Below are 20,683 nucleotides of genomic sequence, written 5' to 3' on the forward strand. Positions count from 1 at the left end.
TCACAGCCCCAGAATCACAATCCTTTGTGTAAATACACCTGTTTCATGTCCAACATATCCTCACAATAAAGAGACCATTATATTCTACACCATAGAGCTGAAAGCCTTGCTTCATTTTTTTTTTTTTTTTTTTTTTTTTTCCCAAATTAGACTTACTCATTTGTGGTAAAGCTCAGAACAGCTTCTGATCAGACTGCCTAACAGCCACAGGAAATTGTTTGGGCAGTATGTTAATTTGCTGATCATGTTTAACATCAATTGTGTGTGATAGAGCAAGACAAGTTTGGATACTAAAAAGCTCCAGGAAAAATATAATCAGAAAGAACTGACAGCACTCTTGACCTACTCTACAACAAAGCAATTAACATCAAGTTTGCTGAGAGGTATACATGGGGCCCAACTGGGGAAAAAGGATATGATCTATTTTCAAAACTTAAGTCAGGTACCATGACACTTCTCTAAATCTCTGAGTCAGAATTGTGCTTTGATTGACTTAGCTGAACTGTATATGATTGGTAATTATGCTGGTTGGCAGAGAAAGGCAAACATGATAATACCTGTTCAAAAGCAAGGATAATGCCAAATCTACTGATATAACATAAGGCTTCAAATGTGAATGGGTGAAAATGGTTGACCTTTCAACCCTTTTACCCACACAACACAACTGCCTGTATAGAAGTGTCATGTTCCATGTACTGTAATTTCTAAAAGTTTCTTTTTTGTCAATATAAATGAATATAAATTTGTATAAAAGATATATATATATTACTTATATATATATTATTTTAGAGCCAGAGAGAGAGTACATGCATGCATGAGCAGGGGAGCGGGGCAGAGGGAGAAGGAAAGAGAATCTTTTTTTTTTTTTGTAAGATTTTATTTATTTGACAAAGAGAGAGATCACAAGTATGCAGAGAAGCGGGGGTGGGGGATGGGGAGCAGGCCCCCTGCTGAGCAGAGAGCCCGATGCAGGGCTCGATCCCAGGACCCTGAGATCATGACCTGAGCTGAAGGCAGAGGCTTAACCCACTGAGCCACCCAGGTGCCCCAGGGAATGAGAATCTTAAGCAGGCTCTGCACTCAGCATGGAGCCCAATGAGGAACTCAATCTCATGATCCTGAAATCATGGCCTGAGCCAAAATCAAGACTTAGTCACTTAACTGACTGAGCCACTCACATGCCCCATAAAAGATATATTCTTACAGCCATTTGATTTTTTATAAATTGGGGCAAGTTTTCTCCCAGCTCAAATTATTGTGCCAGAGGTACATCCCATAAGATAAAAACACTCATCCCCAAATCTACATTAAAAACAAAATTTTAAGCCAATATTTAACACACCCGGATGCACCAAACATTGTCGGTTTAAAATTAATATTATTACACCTTGCAGATTCAAAACATTAGGTCTACCACTTATTCAACTGTGCAAAAACCAGGCAATTTATAAACCCTCTAAGTAGGACAATATAACATGTCATCCAAAGGCCGACTTTCTGACAGTGAAAGAGACACTGTTGTCCACTGAAACACCAGGTGTAAATTAGGACTATCCTGACAAACCAGGGCATGTGGTCTCATGACCTGTAAGTCTTCCCTTTCCATAAATTAGCCTAACACTCCTAAAAGTGATGGGAAAGCTTTAGGACAGGACAGGTGTATAAAGTGTCTGCCATCCTAGTATTTGGCATGCAGAGTCTCCCAATCACGAGTAGCTCTCTCTCTTAATTCTACAATTCTTCCCCAGCCCATATCAAAGTGTAAGCAGGGACAACATTTGAGATAAAACCCATTTCATAAGGTTGTTCTACAAGTGTTTGTTGTTGTTGTTTTTACCAGTTGTCCCAACCTGCTTTTCCAGATTCATTTCTCATCAAACCCTACCAATTTCCCAAACATGTATAACCATGCTTGCATTTGTGTGCACACACACACACATTCACATTCACATACCTTCTATATCATCAGTATGATCTTGATTTACTGGATTTCTTACTTCCTTAGAAAAAAGAAGCCTTTTGAGTTTAAGCCTGCCTGTCTGTATGATGTTTACCCTGCTTTAAATTTGCTATTCCCTCCTCCCCTTTTCTTAAATCTGGCAATCTCTTTTTTAATTTCAAGAATGTGCTGAAATCTAACTTTCTCTCTGAAATCTGTATCTCAATAATGATCTTCTGTTTAACAAACTGCCCCACAACTTCAGTGCCCATTGGGCTCATGGTCTGTGGATCAGCAGTTTAAGGGAGGCTAACCTGGATGACTGGATTACTCTGTCTGCAGTTGACAGCTAGGCCAGATCAGTGGGGAGCAGCTGGACTGGGATGCTTAGTTACACTCCCCTCATCGTTTCTCACCCTCTAGCAGGTCAGGCTGAGCTGTACAAAGGGAAATTGAGCAAGAGTCTGTAAAATGTCGGGAGGAAAACATTTTCCTCCACCGTCTTAGGGTCCTTGGCTGGGCCTGACAATTAAATTGACGAAGGCAAATTAACAGGAAAAAAAAAACATAGAGATTAATTTAATATTAGTTTTTTATCAAACAGGAGCCTTCATAAGTAAATGAAGACTCAAAGAAACAATTAGACCTGTGATTTCTGCTTCTGCCATTTTCTCAAATGTCTTCGGCTTAAAATATCCAATATGCCAAGGTACCATAATTTGGGCAGTGTGTGTAGATCCAAGTAGATGTGGGAAAGGCCACTCAGAGCCTGGATCCAAAGCTGACACAACGTGGACTTCTGCTGCCTTCTTTGGACCAAAACACGTTATAAGACCAGCCCCAAATCAAGGGGTGAACAGACTCCACCCCTTGCTGGGTGGAATTACAAAGTCATATCACAAAGGATGAAGACCCCAATGAGTGAGAAGTTAGAGCTATTTATGTAATCAGTCTGTTAAATGAACCCTTACTGTTTTAGAATGAGTTAGTGGACTTAAATCTATATGCTCTCGTAGAATTTACCCCTGCTCTCCCTCCTTCCATATTTTTTAGCCAACTATGTGTTTCCAAGAACACATAACATTCCTTTGTTTAGCTTGGCATTAATGCATGAAGGTGTGTTATAGATATTATACAGTATCTGTTAAATTAGTAAACTAATTATAGTTGTATATAAAGTACCTATGTATTACTGAGTGTAAATGATGAAACAGTGATTAAGTTGTTGCAACTAGAGCTCAAAAAGATAGATACTTAAGTGCAATACACAAAATGAATTGTACCATCAACCTTTCTACCCAATGATGGAAATTCATTTTCAGCTTAAACTCTAATAAAAAGTGCTATAACAGGGCACCTGGGTGACTCAGTTGGTTAAGCCTCTGACTCTTGATTTTGGCTCAGTTCATGATCTGAGCTTGTAAGATCAAGCCCTGTTGAGTGTGGAGTTTGCTTGAGATTCTCCCTCTCCCCCTGCCCCTCCTCACATTTATGGTCTCTTTAACTAACTAAAGAAATAAAATATTTTTTAAAGTAATTTTAAAAAGTGCTATCACTATATAATAATAATGATAACAACAGCCTAAGGTTGATCCATGTGAAATTATTAATATTCAATCATTGGCCTACAAAAAATGGAAAATTTTATGATTCAACCTAATAGCAATGAAGTAGTAAAGTTTGTTTCCAATTATAAGTGAGCCTGAGGAAGCAAACCAGTGTTTCTTTTAGGTAGCAGAATTGAAAGGCTGACCAAAATAAGGAGCAGGCATGTTACAGAACTTCATTGTAGGGAGTAAACCAGTTAGGGTTAATTTGATAAAGTTGTATTATTGACAAGAAGCCCAGATATATATTAAGAACATTACCATCCATCGATTGTATCCTAACATCCGTTACAGACCAGTAGCAACAGAGACTGTGAAGTTGATAGGAAAAAGATTATTGTGACAGAGTAGGACGACACCGATGCAACACGTCTTACAGAGTCAGGCCTCAACAGAGCAGTCAGCTGCTGAGAACAGTGTGCTGCCCTGTGCTAGTGAATAAAATGTACTAAGAGAGTTATAGAAGGTAGGAATGAATTCTGCAAAGGGAAGCTCAGGATCATGATGCCTAAAAAGAGACAGGAAATTGAGTCAAATAATACAGGTATAGATAACATTTTATAACAATTCTAAATGTGAGGAAATCGTCCCAAAGAAAGAGATGTGTACTCACAATCTTTAAAGATGAGTGGAATTTATGAAGATAAACCAGGGAGAGTTGGAGCACTCTACTCTGACCAGTTACTTTCTAGTAATAAAAATTCTTGGATTTGGTTTTAAATTTGTGTTTTGTAAGACATATGTAAGATACTGACTTGTCTTTGCACCTTGAACAATTCAAAGACAGGATTTTAAACAATGCAGTTGTTTGATAAATATTGTTGGCTAAATCCGTGTTCTAAAGTATGGATTGGCAAACTATGGCCCACAAGCCAAATCCAGCCTGTTGTCTGCTTTTGTGAATAGTTTTATTGGCAGACAGACACACCCACTCATTACCTATTGTTATGGCTATTTTCACACAACAACAGAACTGAGCATTTTGGACAGAGACCATATGGCCAGCAAAGCCTAAAATATTTACTATTTGGCCCTTTATAGACAAAGTTTGTGGAATCCTATTCTAAAGAAAAGGAAAGGAAGGAAATACACTTAAACACTAGCAAAATTTTACATTGAGTACTTTCCATCCTGATATTATTAGAAAACTTCCAAGAAGAAGAAATTCCAGTGTCTAATGTGGTTATGTTATGCCTACTAACAGCAATTATTTTATTAATCCATTCTTTTAGTATCATAATCATTTTCATTGGCAGAAACATTGTACATTTTATTTTCCTTTTCTTTATTTTTATTATATATATTTTCATTGGAGGTATTTTATGTGCTGTATTTCAATTAATCCTCATAAGACCCAATGGGTAGAGATTACCATCCCCATTTTACTAATAAAGGAAGCATAAGTTAAAGCTCTTTGTCACTGGCCCCTTGGAGGAACTGGAATTTGAACATTCGGGTCCTGAATTCTATCTTCCCACTATAGTTTCAATCCATTCTCATGTGGCAAAAACATCCTGACTAATTGCTTATGAACATATAGTCCCTTTTATTTTAAAATATAAGCAATCATTTCTCACTGTTATCATATAAATGGGAATATCCCATTAACACTTGAAAAATGTCAAGCCCTAAGAGGTCAGGTGACTGGCGCTCCCAGCCATGCAATGATTTACACGAGAAGACAGGGAGAGGCAGCATACCTCAACTGAAGACATTATTTCTCAGTGTGGCTGCATAGTTTGTAACCCTAGGGTCACAAAATCTTAGTGTTGGACAGTTACTTAAAGATCATTTGATCCAACCCCCCTCACTGAGGCTTGAATTTGCCCTTAGTATCTCAAGGGACTTGGCAATTGGGTTCACAGTGATGATGCAGTTAGTCAGGTCTAGATACTGTCATGGACATTTAATGTGCTTCACCCCATTTAATCTTCACAGCACCTCTGGGAGACAGGTATTAATTTCATAAGATAAGGAAACTCAGACTCAGTGAGATCAAGTCATTTGCCCAAGGTCACACAACTGGTGAGTAGTTAAATTAAGATTGAGAGCCACACTATCCAGCACGAAAACCTCTGTCCTCTTTATCAGTCCCTGTCAGCAGCCAAACAACACTGAGGAATTGATGGGCCTCCCAGCAAGACTCTTTGCAAACTCTGAAAGACAGGGAAACCATAGGGGTAACTATTGTTAGCACTTTCATGATGGGTGACGTGAACACATTTTCTACTAAAGCAAATATGCACTTGGGAAGTACTAATAACATACAAGTCCAAAAGGAACTTAAAATCTCTCAGCTACCAGTTTATCACAAATAAGTATAATATGCCTCTCTGGCCAGATGTTTAACAGAAAACCTAGCCCATCCGCGACTTTGGGCAAAACCAGGCAGCCCCACATCAACTCCTTCATAGTTTGGACAAGGACACTAATTCCTTTACGTTTTTGCTGGTGACCAACCAGCATTCTATATACCTTCGTACACCTCATGTGGGTCATAAAATGTCACTAGATATACACTACATTTTTTGGAACAGCTTTGCTGCTATACGGTAAGCATATCTTTAATGAGACCTGCCCCACACTACACACACACACACACACACACACACACACACACACTGTCCTTTCTCTATTTCTCTAAGACAAATTTTTCCACATTATGGTTCTTGTGTAACACAGAATGACACATCATCTAAAGCCTTGCAATATGGTGAGGTTAAGGAAGGAGATGAGTGAGCAAGTATAAGAGAAAGAGGATAGGCAAAGAACCAAATAAGCAACTACTGACAATTACTACATACTTACTTTACACAGACATTTTGTTAAGTGCTGCGCATCCATTTATTCCATGCAACATCTCTGTGGAATTGCATTTTTATTGTTCTCAGTTTAAGATGAGAAAAGTGAGCCTTAGAACTAACTTGGTTAAGTTTACTATGAGCCAAGATTTGAATCCTGTAAGCCCTTTGAATAAAGAAATCACAAACATACACATGCACAGGTATACACACCCACATATTAAAAAGCACATGCAAACCAGAGGGAAGGCTCTCAGGGTACCAGACAGAGTCAGCATCTCCTGCTGTGGCTTTCCATGGAAATTACACTTTGAGAGGAAGCCCAGGGTCCTCCAGTTCGTTTCTGATAGCTCTCGCACCTTGCCTTCATGATTTTTGGCCTAAGCGTAGAAGCCCCCATTCCTCTGCATTGGTAGCATTTCCTCCTCCTGCTTTATCCTTTGATCTTGTCAGACCTCAAGCGCTCATTTCTGGCCTCCCTCTAGTTCCACTCCTGCCCCTTCCCCACACCTTACAGTGTCAACTCAGCACAAGAATTCAGGGCTTTCCCGAATTTCCTTGGGGGAAGCCAACTGATGTCAAGGTCTGAGCATTACTTCCTCATTTTTAGGCTACAGAAAAGAATGTCTGCAGAGGAGTCTTGTGTGGATTATAGATGCTGAATACAAGTTGTAGGCAATGAATAACAAGCATCTACTATGAAAATCATAAGCAGAATACTTCCGTCTCATATAAGGTTATGTTTTCCTTTAACTGTTGAGAAAACCCTAGGTTGGTGTTTTCAATTGAACATGGTCTTCCAAGGAGCTGATTTTATAGCCTTAACTATTCATCGAGTCAAAAATTATTATGGCTGCAATTTTTGTAAAGGCTGAATAATTTTATTGCCTTCAATGAGATTGGTAGCTGAGGAGGCCAAGGCAATGATGAAAATAATTAAATCATGTGCTTCAGGGCACAAAGCAATCAAATAGAGATGAATACAAAGAAATTTTGCATTCATCTCTGATTTTCTTTTAACCTCCTTTTACTACCCCCACTACCCACCAGAAACTGATACTACCCACTGGCTGAGAAGATAGAGCAACTGTGCCTTTCACCAACAGCCAGTGAGCTGTGGGTTCCATAGCCAAACAGGATCTGATCCAGACAGCCAGACAATGAGGTTCTGCCAGAAATGAGCTTTATTTCTCTGGCTCCCCTCCTCCTTCAACTGACTGTGTGAGGACTCCTAGTAGCATTATTTATTATAATTAATTGTTTCACTTCACTGATCAAAAGCCGCTTCCAAATCTGATCCAAGGACAAGTACAGTCCCTGAAATTCATGAATCTTGACATTACAAGCCCCATAAACCTTCAATGAGGAAAGGCTGGACTTGTGTGCAGAAATGCCCTTGGCGCACTTCCGCAGGCATCGTCAACTCTCAGAGCAGAGCAGCGGAAGTGTCCAGCTACATCCAGATTTGGGACCTTCTGATGTCTTCTCTTGCCTGGGAGCCCCCGAATCAAGCTGTGGCTATCTCTGCAAAATAGCCTCTCAGAGAAAGGCATCCTTGTAATTGTAATACTTGCCATGACACTCATTTCTAGATGGTTAAAAAAAAGCAAACTTAGTTCCCCTGTGACATCAAATGGGCTGTGGTACGAGCTATACCATTGTGATGTCATGTTACATGAAAGCTTTAAGAAATCTGATTTCAGTGTCTTTATTATAGTTTAGAGGTTGTATATTCCTTAGACTCTTCCCTCCCAACTCTTACAGAAATAAATATAATAGAAATAAAAATAATCATCATCTTTGGGGCAGGCAACTTAGCTCTGTGCAAGAGAAGTTTACTATATCATGGTTTCCTAAGAATGATTCCAAAAGTACATTTCACTATCCTTATACTTGTTTGGGCTCAGCATGTAGACTGTCAGTGCCTTGAAGGTAATTTCTCTGTCTCATATCTGTTTTATTCATCTTCACAAATGCATAGCCTACTCAGATTTCATATTCAATGAATACTAGTTGGTTGATATGACTCCCCTTTAGCCTCAAGCTTCCTGAGAGTTTGTTCTTCCATTAGTTTGCTGCTGAGCATACTTTAGTTCTTCCAACTTGAGTGTGTGTCTCCTCTATTGGCCCAGATGGAGGAAGAGTATTGGAGGAAGATGAATAAGTTCAGTCAAATGAGGGTGTGTCTTCAGGAGGTGGGGGACTCAGCATAAGCAATCCATCAAGGACACTGGACATGAGTGAAGCATTCATTGCTCACCTTGACTTTCCATCAGAGAACTTCTGTAATCTCCATTGATGGTTTCCTGTACAACATTCACAATAGCATTTCCTGTGGATTACTTGGATACTGCATCAACCTGACAGAGGCATACCTTCCCTTCTTTTATTGAGAGGTGACTTCCTGAGAGGAAAGGCTGTGTGATTGTGAAGAACTGCCTGCCTAGTTCATGGATCATTAAAAATAGGGGCAGATTATGGATTGTGATATAGAATATCATTATTTTTATTAAGTAATTAGGAACCTTTTGAGACTTGTACTTCAGGAAAAATATAAAGCAGTATTTACATAGAGATAGGAAAGATTCTTTTATACTTTTCTATGATTCATAATTTAGAGATAAAGAACTTTATCTGCTTCTAGTTTATATTCTAGATTTCCTCTTCTCAGAAAAAGGGAAGTCTTCACTTGCCAAAATTCACCACCTCTCTTCACTCAAAGTGTATAAAGGAACATGTAAGTTCTTCTCTATAGGGGAACAAATCTAATTCTTCACTGATTAAATGATTATAGAGTTTCTAATAAAGATGGGAATTTATAGTGTGCAAAGAAGTAAAGTTATAAGGAAGGTCTAAGAAAAGCTTCCTATCTTCAAGGGGCTCCTAATTTCATGAGAACAAATTTACATACACAAATATATAACCTTATGGATTCATTCCAACACTTGTGTTCTAGCAGTCCAAGCCTTGAGGAATTATAACAATATTCATAGAGCATCCCAAGGCAGAATAACAGGAGTCACCCTTGACTCCTTTATCTCTTTTACTCCCCCTGACTAGCTATAGAGCCTACCTCCTTAATATCTCTAAAATAATCTCATCCACAACATCTTCCTGCCTTACTAGGAATCCATCAGTTCTTGCCTTACTTCTTTGAATAGTTCTTCCCTCGACTACTTATGTAGTCTTTCCATGTCAAATCTCTAATACCTTCACCTCCCCCAATCCATTTTCTATATTACAACTAGGTTTATCTTTCTTAAATTAAGCTTAACTGACCTTGTAATATTCTTACTTAGATAGGATAAAATGTAGATATTTCAGCTTAATACATAAGGTCCTTCATAATTTAATCCCTGCCTGATTTTCTAATTCATCTTTGCCATTCCCTAAAACTCTGTAACTCCAAGAGAACAGGGTCAATGTTTTCCTTATGCACACTGTATCCTTCAATGCCTACCACAAGATGTTGCCCATGGTAACTGATGGTGCTGATGACTTGGAATGAATAAATCCTTTGCTCCAATAAAATGAACCTGTTTGTTACTTCATGAATCGTCTGTACCAATGCTGTTCGTGGTTTTTAGCTATGCCTTTGCCTCACTCAGCAATGTTTTTCTTAAGGATAAATTCAATTCAAGCACACCCTCCTCCAGAAGGCCTTTCCTCTTCCTCTTGGCTAAGCACCCCTCCACTGTGCTCCTGTGCCCTTCAAGGTTAGCTCTGTTACAGAAGTTGCTGCACTTTCTGTGATAACAAATTACTTTATCTCTGGGTTCCTCTAGTCTGAATGCTCCTTGATAGCAAGACTCCTGTCTTAACTGATTTTCTATACCCAGTGCCATGATTGTACCTAGCTTAAAAATAAGCACTCAGTGAATGCTTAATGAATATATGAATGAGTTGAATGAATGGACAAATGCATAAAAGGGAGTAAATGAATTAATAGATATACTTAATTGCACAACTACACAAGACAGTATTTACTATTAAATGTAGGCATGTGAAAAAGAGAACAGGCTCCTAGGAGGAAAAACTCTGTTAGTTAACTTTTTAGAGATGACTCTCACTTTAGTGCTAAGAGACTTTAGGGTGTGAAGAGCAATAGCTATTATTCTTTCCTAAGTTCAGTTTATTATTATTGTATGGTTACTATTTCTCTCTTTTTTAAAGATTTTATTTACTTATTTGACAGAGAGAGAGATCACAAGTAGGCAGAGAAGCAGGCAGAGAGAGAGAGAGAGAGAGAAGGTAACAGGCTCCCTGCTGAACAGAGAGCCCGATGTGGGGCCCAATCCCAGGACTCTGAGATCATGACCTGAGCCAAAGGCAGAGGCCCCAACCCACTGAGCCACCCAGGTGCTCTGGTTACTCTTTCTCTTAATATTAACACTTATTACATAACTCAAAACTATATGCTATAACTTAATGAGTTAAATATCCCCCAACATTCACATCAGGTATATTCATCCAAGTCAAAAATGTAAAATTCTCATAAGTGCTTTGAACACCTTAAAAGGCAAACATAAAGTAGTAGAGTGAATACAAAATAGTCAACAGAGAGCCTGGCTAATCCCTTTTGACTATTCAACTCCCAACTAAGCATCATTTCTCAAACGGGTTTCTTTAATCACCAATCTTTATTATTCTCTCTCATGGTCCATGAAATTCTCTCCAAGCATTAATTGAACTTGTACTTATATTTTTGTTTTTTTTAACTGTTTATCATCTCTCTCTGCCACTGGTCTACACAAATTCCACAAGGGCAGAGATAATGTAGTTTAGCCCTATATATGCAGTCCCTAATGCAGTGCTCATACATATTCAATATTATTCATTAATATTGATAGACAATATTCATTAAATGATAACATACACCTGTTAAATGCTAGTAAATTTCATGCAGGCAGAAATGATGTTCATTTTCTTTACCACCACCCATTACACACACACAGACACACACACGATATATAGTTGATAGTAATATTTTGTTAATTAATGAATAAGTAGAACTAAAGTTAATATCCAAAATATATAAGGAACTCATACAACTCAAAAGCAAAAACAAAGACACAATCTCCTTAAAAAATGGACAAAGAATCTGAATAGGCATTTTTCAAAAGAAGGTATACAAAGAAACAATAGCTATATGAAAATGTGCTCAACTTCAGTAGGATCAAGGAAATGCAAATTGAGACGACAATGATGTGTCACCCCAGATCCATGAGAATGGCTATTATAAAAAAGACAAGGGATAACAAATATTGGTGAGGATGTGGAGAAAATGGAACTCTTGAACATTGTTGGCAGAAATGGAAATTGGTACAGACGTTATAGAAAACAATATGGAGGTTCCTCAACTAAAAAAAGATCTACCATTTGATCCAGCAATCCCACTTCTGGGTATATATCCAAAGGAAATGAAATCAGTCTCTGGAAGAGATATCTATACTCCCATTTCCATTTCAGGATTATTCACAATAGCCATGTTATGGAAAAAGTCTAAATGCCCATTGATGAATGAATAGCTAAAATAAAATGGTGAGAAATGTATTATTTATATTTACTAGTTATATATAATAATATTACTTATTATATATATTATATTTGTTATACTAGAATATTATTCAGCTGTAAAGGGAAAAAAGGAAATCCTGCCATTTGTAATAACATGGGTGAAATTAGAGTACATTTCGCTAGGTGAAATAAGCCATCCAGAGAAAGGCAAATAATGCATGATCTCACTTACATGTAGAGCCTAAAATAATTAACTTCTAGAAGGACATCAGAGTGGTAGTTATTAGGGGATGTGGGGAGGAGGAAATGGGGAGATGTTGGTCAAGGGTACAAAGTTTCACTTATGCAAGATAAATAAGTTCTAGAGAATTAATATGCAACAATATAACTATACTTAACAATATTATATTATATTATATTATATTATATAGTTAAAATTTGCTAGGAGAGTAAATCTTAAGTGTTCTCACACCCCCCTCCAAAATAATGGTAACTATGTAAAGTGATGGGTATGTTAATTACCTTGGCTGCAGTGATACTTAACAATATATTCATATATTGAGTCATCAAGTTGTACACCTTTAATATACACAATGTTTAAAGATTTTTCTTTTTTAATTTGAGAGAGAGAAAGCATAAGCTGGGGGTAGGGTCAGAGAGCGAGGGAGAAGCAGATTCCCCACTGAGCAGGGAGCCTGATGCATTCCCCACTGAGCAGGAAGCCTGATGCAGGGCTCCCAGGCTCTGGGATCATGACCTGAGCTGAAGACAAATGGTTAACCTACTGAGCCACCCAGGTGCTCCAAATATACACAACATTTAATTGTCAGCTATAGCACAATAAAGCTCTGGACTGATACAAAGAAAACTAAAAAATGAATAGTGCAAGGTATGAATATACTCACCCAAAGGCATAATTTTAACTGGGGTCCAATTAAAGAGCTTAACTACACACAATAGTTCAAATAGGTGATATATTTATGTTCATGGAAATCCAACCAGAATTAAGCACCATTTACTATCAAGCAACATATTACAAATGGGGAATACATCAGAACAAATAAAAACACATAAAGAATAAAAATAAATAAATGAAATAGAAGAGTTCCAACTAGCATTCTATATTTAAAGATTGAAATATATAAGTTATTCCTGATAGGAAAATTGCAATTTTTATATTCTTCTGGTCTAGTGGTAGAATGTCTCACAGTGGAATTTAGGGGATGATAATGATACTGTCTCACAATTTTTCCGTGATGTTTAGTGACAAGCATACTCCAATATGTAGGATGAATTAAGGTCTGTCCTTTCACAGGGAGAAGGAGCTCCAACCGGCTACAAAACCAGTATTTGGAGGCTATGGTTATGCAAGAGGAACCTGGTGATTTCAACTCTGATAAGAAGAGGTTAAAGGTTTCCATTACTAGTGATAGATGGCCTTTGGATTTCTCTTTGGATAGATTCTGCTTTTCATCCCCGTTTATGAATAGATGGCTGCGGGAAAGAGAGGTCTCCATGTATGATCCTGAAGCCTTCCAAACCATTCCCCCACGGTACTGTCAACATGACTTCGCAAAAATATGAATATTGTGATACCAGTTCCCTACTCAAAGCTTTTTAGTATCATCTCCTTGTTCTTTGACTAAAGTCCCAAATCTTTATGAAAGCCTACAGGGCTTCATCTTTCCCATCATATGACACTCATCCTCTCCCTTTTGAGTCCTCGTCATACAGGTGTCTTACCACTCTCCGAAATGTGCCACAGTGCATCTTCCTTAGGACCTTCTTCCTATGTTCTTATTCACACTTGTTCTTGTGCCTACCTGGCTCATTCTCTGCTTTGCTCTCCTTATAGTAACATCTTAGAATAATACCATTTCTTCTGTGAAGACTTTCATGACCACCCCACCCACCACCAGGGAAGCTTACATCCCCTCTGTCATATGCTCTCTTAGCACTCTGTACTTGTCTTAGTGCTCACCACAATATAGTTAAGTGCCAAATTTGTAGTTGATTGATTAAGCTGTCTTTCTAGAAACTAAAATCCATAGGTTGAGGTAGCATATCATTTTCATTCAACCCCCAGTTTCCCAGCAGCTATCTAGTGTCTTACCCAGTACATGACATCAATAATTATTTAATGAAAAACTAACTGAATGAATGGATCTGATTTGGGGCATTAATGGCTATTTGGTCTTGAGCTAAAGAATGACATTCACATGTGAACATCCTATTCATGATCATCACCCAAACCTTAGCAGTGACAGTAGAAAAGATTATCACCCCAAAAAATAACCACCACCTCACCCCGGCCCCAAGTGGTTGTTTTAAAAATGTGTTTTAAAACTTAAGATGACTTAATGGATACAATTTTCCCAACACACTTACTTTCTCAAACTTCTCTGTTCTAAATAAAGATTTCATGGCTTCTCCAACCTTTGAATAACATGTTATTCACAATGTTATTCAATTCACAATCTTTTCAACTTGTCAGTCACTGTCTTGAGGTCTAATGGCATCAAACACTGAAAACAGTACTCTGGCTATGAATTAATTCTCTCACTCAGAAGAGGGCTAATCTCAACCTCATTCAAGACACCACAAGATGATTTCAATCTCAGAACTCTTTATCATGTCCAAAGGTGACAAAATACCCAGTGCACTAAGTGAATCCTCTTAGTGCCTACCTTTTTGGCTCATTTTAGGGGTGGATTAAGGAATGAAAAACAAAATGAGAAATTTTCATAAAGAAAATCTCCCAATCTCTATTACCTTTGGGTCAAGATGTTCCTAATTTTTATCATCCTTTTTAGATCTGTAATCCCTTTTAGGGCATAATTTAGCTGTTTTGCTTTATCTTCACAGGATACATGAGTAGGCATGACACTTTTTGAAATCCTGGCTGCATCACACCTTATTCTCATTCTGTTTATTATTCAAGATAAGAGATACTGTCCTCCTAAATCAAAGTCTAAGATAAAACTTCATCTTTGTAAGTTTTTGGATAGAATAGTTTTTATAATTAAAATACTCAGATGGAGGGAAAAAGGAAAAAGGAAGGGAAGGGAAGAGGGGGAAGGAAGACAAAGAGAGAGAGAGAGGCCTGGAACTATGAATATATGAAAAAGTTAGGGCTGTCATCATTCCAGCCCATGGCCTCATCTTCTAGGAATTATTTAACCTCATTAGGCCTGCCTTTCATGACATTACATGTCTTGGCCTTAGTAGTTTAAGACAACACTTTGAGAGATTTTCCCATATGTAAAGAAAATTGTACATTCCTTTGATCATATATATGCATATTATATGCACATGTTAATTCAGATGCCTTATTTCACTTATAACATATTATTTTCTGTGCTTTCTTTCCTGAATATATATATATATATGATTTTTAAATATTTTCCCGTGATATAAGTTATATCAGAAAACAAAGCCATTTTTTAATGGAGACACATCAATGCCATAGGCAACTCCTTGGCAAGGCTTATTAAAGTTATTATAGGTTATCATTTTTGAAAAATCCATTCTTATTCTTATAATATTTGTTTTTATTTTCTCTTCTAATTTCTTACTCACATATATCTTGCTTTCTTCTTTATATATGGTAAAACTCCTGAACAATTAAAGTAAACTAAAAACCTATAAAGGCTCTACCTCTCAGCTCAGCAAGACAACTCGGGGGTGTTGTTAATAGAGGCTGAAAAGCACAAATCAGGAATCTGTGAGAAACTAGAAACAAGAAAATGTTTATGGAAGATGGGCTTCTTTCACTGTATGGTCCCACTAAATATGTCCCTCACCCCTCCCCCCCAGCCATATCACTACAGAGATAGAATTTGTCATCTATGGATACCAAAACAGCTCCAGCACTGTATGGTTGCCTCATCTCTCTCTGTGCCTCTCTGTTGTTTATCAAAAAAGCATGGGGACAAGGGACTTCAAAGGGAATTCCTTCCTCAGATCAGCTCAGTGGGAGGCTGAGGGGGACAAGAAACAAGCTCTCTACTGGTATTTATTGAGTGCCAAATGTTTCCTCAGCACTGTACAATACACAGGGAAAGACATGGTCCATGCCCCATGGGGTTACCATCTAAATAGGACTGATGAGGTGAGGCATAATTGGCTGAATTCTTACCCTGTGTTGATGACTTCTCTATGGGAACCGAAATCGTCCTCCGTGGAGACTGGTGCTATTCACCAAACCTTAACAAGCGCGTTATGTCCTCTGAGAGCCTGGCACAGTCAGCCTCATCAGGAGGGAAAGCTCAGTGTTTGTCTAAGTGCCTCGTATTCAGCCTCCTTCCCCAGACACAGTCTTCAATGGCCTCGGCAGCAGTGGGAAGTCAATAGAAGGCTTTGTGAATGATCCAGGAGAATCAGGAAGACCCTTATTCTGGAGATAAAAGCTCAGCCTAATACTTCTAGAATTGCTCTCCTGGCTGCCATTTTTAACATATCGCTTCAATGGTTACAGCCCCCCACTTGCTCCCCTGTTTCGTCTTACACTCAATGGAGACCTCTGAATGCCACCACAGATTGGACACTATCCTCTTGATGGCCAGATTATGCCCTGTGGCCAGCCTTGCAGACTCTCATTCTGCATATCCTAACTAAGGGGCCTCACAAGCCTAAGAAAAACTGTTTCTCTTCTCCCCATGATAATATTGTTCCCCTTTTATATACTTGTCTGGAGAAACTATAAAAATTAACCCAGTCCATGTCATCTCTGCTCTACCATCTTACAACTTACTTTTACAGTCTTATTCTTCGTTTATAAATCTTGATCTATTTTAGTTTTTTACTTCCCATTTTGTCTCACAAGCATCTATATCCACAGCTAAGGAATGTATAGATATAATGAAATCTGATATAATGTCTTTACGGTAGAATCCAGAAACTATTTTATTTTCTGAGCACTTCTAAGAGGTCCTTGTATTCCAGAACAAGTTAATGGCTTTTTAAATCTCTCACTAGTTCAACTCTAAAATGTATGCATTATTTTCTACGGTTTTTATTAATCCTTAAGTTCAACTGACACAGAAGCTAAGAATTGTTGGGTTAGTACAAGCCAGGGAGGAGAGAAAGCCCTAGACTATTCCAACCCCATAAATTCTACAGCCTACAAAGTTGCGTGAACTTGGATCACTCAGTTGCCACAGCTACCAGAAATGTGACCATTGAAGCTGTCTTTTGTCCAGTAGGCTATATGCTTGGCTCATAAATACGTTAAGCAATGAATCAGATAGAGCCAAAAGCAAAAGGCCTATATAATCAGCAAATGACATAAAATAGAAGGGATTCATTCAATCACTCAAAAAATACATATTGAGAATCAAATATTGTCCAAGCATAATGCCATATGCTAGGGATTCAATGATGAGCAAAGATCAGATCTTACCACTGCCCTCTTAGAATGCACACTGCAGAGGAGAAATCAAAATTAACCATGTAAATGAATCTAAAATTATAACTCTGTAGGGTCTGTGAGTGAGAAACACATAGTGTTAGGAGTGTACAACAAAAACTTGGACCTTCCAAGGATGTCACAAAAGCCTTCCATTTGGAAGTGAAGATGGAGCCAAGATCTGATGGCAGAATGGTTTTAATTAGGTAAGGAATAGAGGGAGCAACCATCCATGAAAAGAGAGCAGATGTCATGGGCAGAGGTTTCACTGTTCTAAGGAAGTAGTGACAGTTTTTCTAATTCTGCATGACCCGTTTCTCAAGTGGCATGTCCCCTTGTTTCCACTTCATCTGATTTCGACTTTGCATTACCGTGCATTATGATTCTTCCAATACATTGTTCAAGGACAAGGTCTCCATGTTTTTCTTTAAAGCCTCCACAGTCCTTAGAAGAGTGCTTAAATACTATTATCAAGTGAAACAAGGAAAGAAGCAAAAAAGATAACATTTAAAATTATATTAAATACAAATATTTATTTCTTAAAAATGAAGATGGGGCAGACTTACCTTGAAGACACCTCATACGATAAAGTCATACTGAGTTAGAGTTGAGGAAATGACTAGGCACCAAAAACAGCCACAAAGTGAGATAAGAATGGCACAGGAAGGATGTAACCAACATTCCACCATGATATATTGGCTGATTCCAGAATCCTAGAGCCTAGTAGTTTGATGTCTTGTGAGAGCACTTTGACCCTGGCAAAGTAGAGTTAGAATGGAGCTCTCCTTACCAGTCTGGAACTTCTAAGTGTACTACTGACAAAAGAAATGACAAACACACTTCTTTATATTGGCTTTGACATAAGAAAGTTTAAAAAAATGACACTGGAAGGAAAATTAAAAATCATAGACCTGCTTTCAAATACTATTACACTACGGTTTGGTCTAGAAAACCATGTCAAGAAGTGACTTCATATAGACACCTCCAGTTGCTAGCCACAGAGAAGTACACATTCTCAGTGAAAGAGTTTGTCTTTAATCTAGACCCAAACAGGATTCTATGGATTCAATTCACACAGATATGTATTAACTTAAAACTTAAAACCTAAAACTTAAAGATTCGTAAGAAAAGAAGTTACCATGAGTAGAAAAACAAATCATGAAAATAGACCCCTGGGATTCCAAATAGTATAATTATCAGATCCAGAATATAAGCAACTACCCTTGAAATGTTTAAAGAAATAACAGATGGAATTCATAATATGAGTAAGAAACAAAAGAGTGTAAAAATATAACAAGGCATATTTTAAAAATAACTTTTCTAAAAATCACAGATGTCAACACTGTAGTTAAATCTTAATATAGACCTTAAATAAAAGCTTTGACACAGCTGAGGAAATACTGAAGTGAAAGACACATCTAAAGAAACTAGAGAACTAAATGCAACGTGGAAAGGTAGAGATATGAAATATGTGGAGGAGAGACAAAGAATGATAGAGGAAAGAATAATTGAAAAACTGACATGCATTCAATTGGAATTCCAAAAGGACAGAATAGAAAGAATGAGAGAGGTAATATCCAGAGGGACCATAGATGAGAAATTTTAAGAATTAAGAAATTAAAATTAAAATTAAAGATCAAATTAATTTAAATTAAATTAAAATTTAAGAAGATGATTTAGAAAATCAGAACAGGGATGCACAAAAAAACACCCATCAGGAAAAAAAAAATACAAATCAGCTCCTCAACTCCTCTTAATAAGTTTGTTTAATGCCATGAATAAAGAAATCACTTTTTAAAAAATATTTTTTAAGGATTTTATTTATTTCTTTGTCACAGAGAGAGAACGCGCAAGCAGGGAGAACAGCAGGCAGAGTGGGAAGCAGGCTCCCTGCAGAGCAAAGAGCCCAATGCAGGGCTGGATCCCAGGACCCTGGGATGGTGACCCGGGCAGAAGGCAGATGCTTAACTGACTGAGCCACCCAGGCAACCTCAAAGACCGTTTTTTGTTTTGTTTTGTTTTGTTTTAAGGATTTCATTTATTTATTTGACAGAGAGAGATCACAAATAAGCAGAGAAGCAGGCAGAGAGAGAAAGAGGGAAGCAGGCTCCCTGCTGAGCAGAGAGCACCATGCAGTGCTCCATCCCAGGACCCTGAGTGGAAGGCAAAGGCTTAACTCTCTGAGCCACCCAGGTGCCCCTCAAAGAACGTTTTTAAATGTTTTTTTAAACGGTTTTTAAAAACTTTTGTTTTTAAGGCAACCAGAAAAACAAAGGTGATTCCTTGTTATTAAAAAATAAATTAAAACGCAGAATTCTCAGTGACAACAAAATATCCATAAATCTAACATTGTATACCAACTATGTCATTGCTTTTGCATTCAAAAAAAAAAAAAAAAGGAACTGAGAGATTATTGTCCAAATAGCTTGAATAATATACTATCAAGATGAAGACAAATGAATCTCAATAAGAATGTTCAAAATATTAAAAATTAATAGCTAGTGAAGAAACTGGTAAACATAAATAAATCTAAATGAACATTGACTGCATAAAACAAAACTAACTAAGTCTAATACGGGAATTAAAAAGTTGAGACAGAGGGATGCCTGGGTGGCTCGGTCCATTAAGCATCTGATTTCAGCTCAGGTCATGATTTCAGAGTCCTGGGATGGAGCCCCAGGTGGGTTCCCCTCTAGGTGGGGAGTCTGCTTCTCCCTCCATTCCTCCCTCTACTGGTGCTTGCGCTCTCTCTCACTCAAATAAATAAATAAAATCTTTTTAAAAATTGAGACAGAGGGGCGCCTGGGTGGCTCAGTGGGTTAAAGCCTCTGCCTTTGGCTCGGGTCATGATCTCAGGGTCCTGGGTTGGAGCCCCCTATCGGGCTCTCTGCTCAGCAGGGAGCCTGCTTCCCCCTCTCTCTCTGCCTGCCTCTATGCCTACTTGTGATCTCCCTCTCTCTGTCAAATAAATAAATAAAATCTTTTAAAAAAAATTTGAGACAGAACTGAAACGTTACATATATGTAATATGTAAGACAGATAAGGTGCCTGTACTTCAAGCATTCTGTAATCTTGCATTGCTCAGAAGGAGGATGATTCACTTGCTCAACAAAAATAATACTAAGAAATCTGTTTAGATAAGACTTAAGTTAAACATGCACATTAAATCATTCAGGTAAACAAAATAATAAAGTGTATAACTTCTAAAATTATAAATATATTTGGAGAATGATTAAAAACCCAACCACAGTAATAGAAGGCAGGAAATGAGGTTTTTTTTAAATGCATAAATGAAGCAGAGCATATCAAAAACACAAAATAGGAATGAAAGATATATGTTCAAATACACTGGTGACTAATAAATGTTGGTAGACCAAATTCTATGTGTGGAGGTCAGATTTTCAGGTAGTAT

This window comes from Enhydra lutris, unplaced genomic scaffold (assembly GCF_002288905.1).
Source record: "Enhydra lutris kenyoni isolate GAN:26980312 unplaced genomic scaffold, ASM228890v2 scaffoldscaffold21, whole genome shotgun sequence".
Classification (NCBI taxonomy): Eukaryota; Metazoa; Chordata; class Mammalia; order Carnivora; family Mustelidae; genus Enhydra; species Enhydra lutris.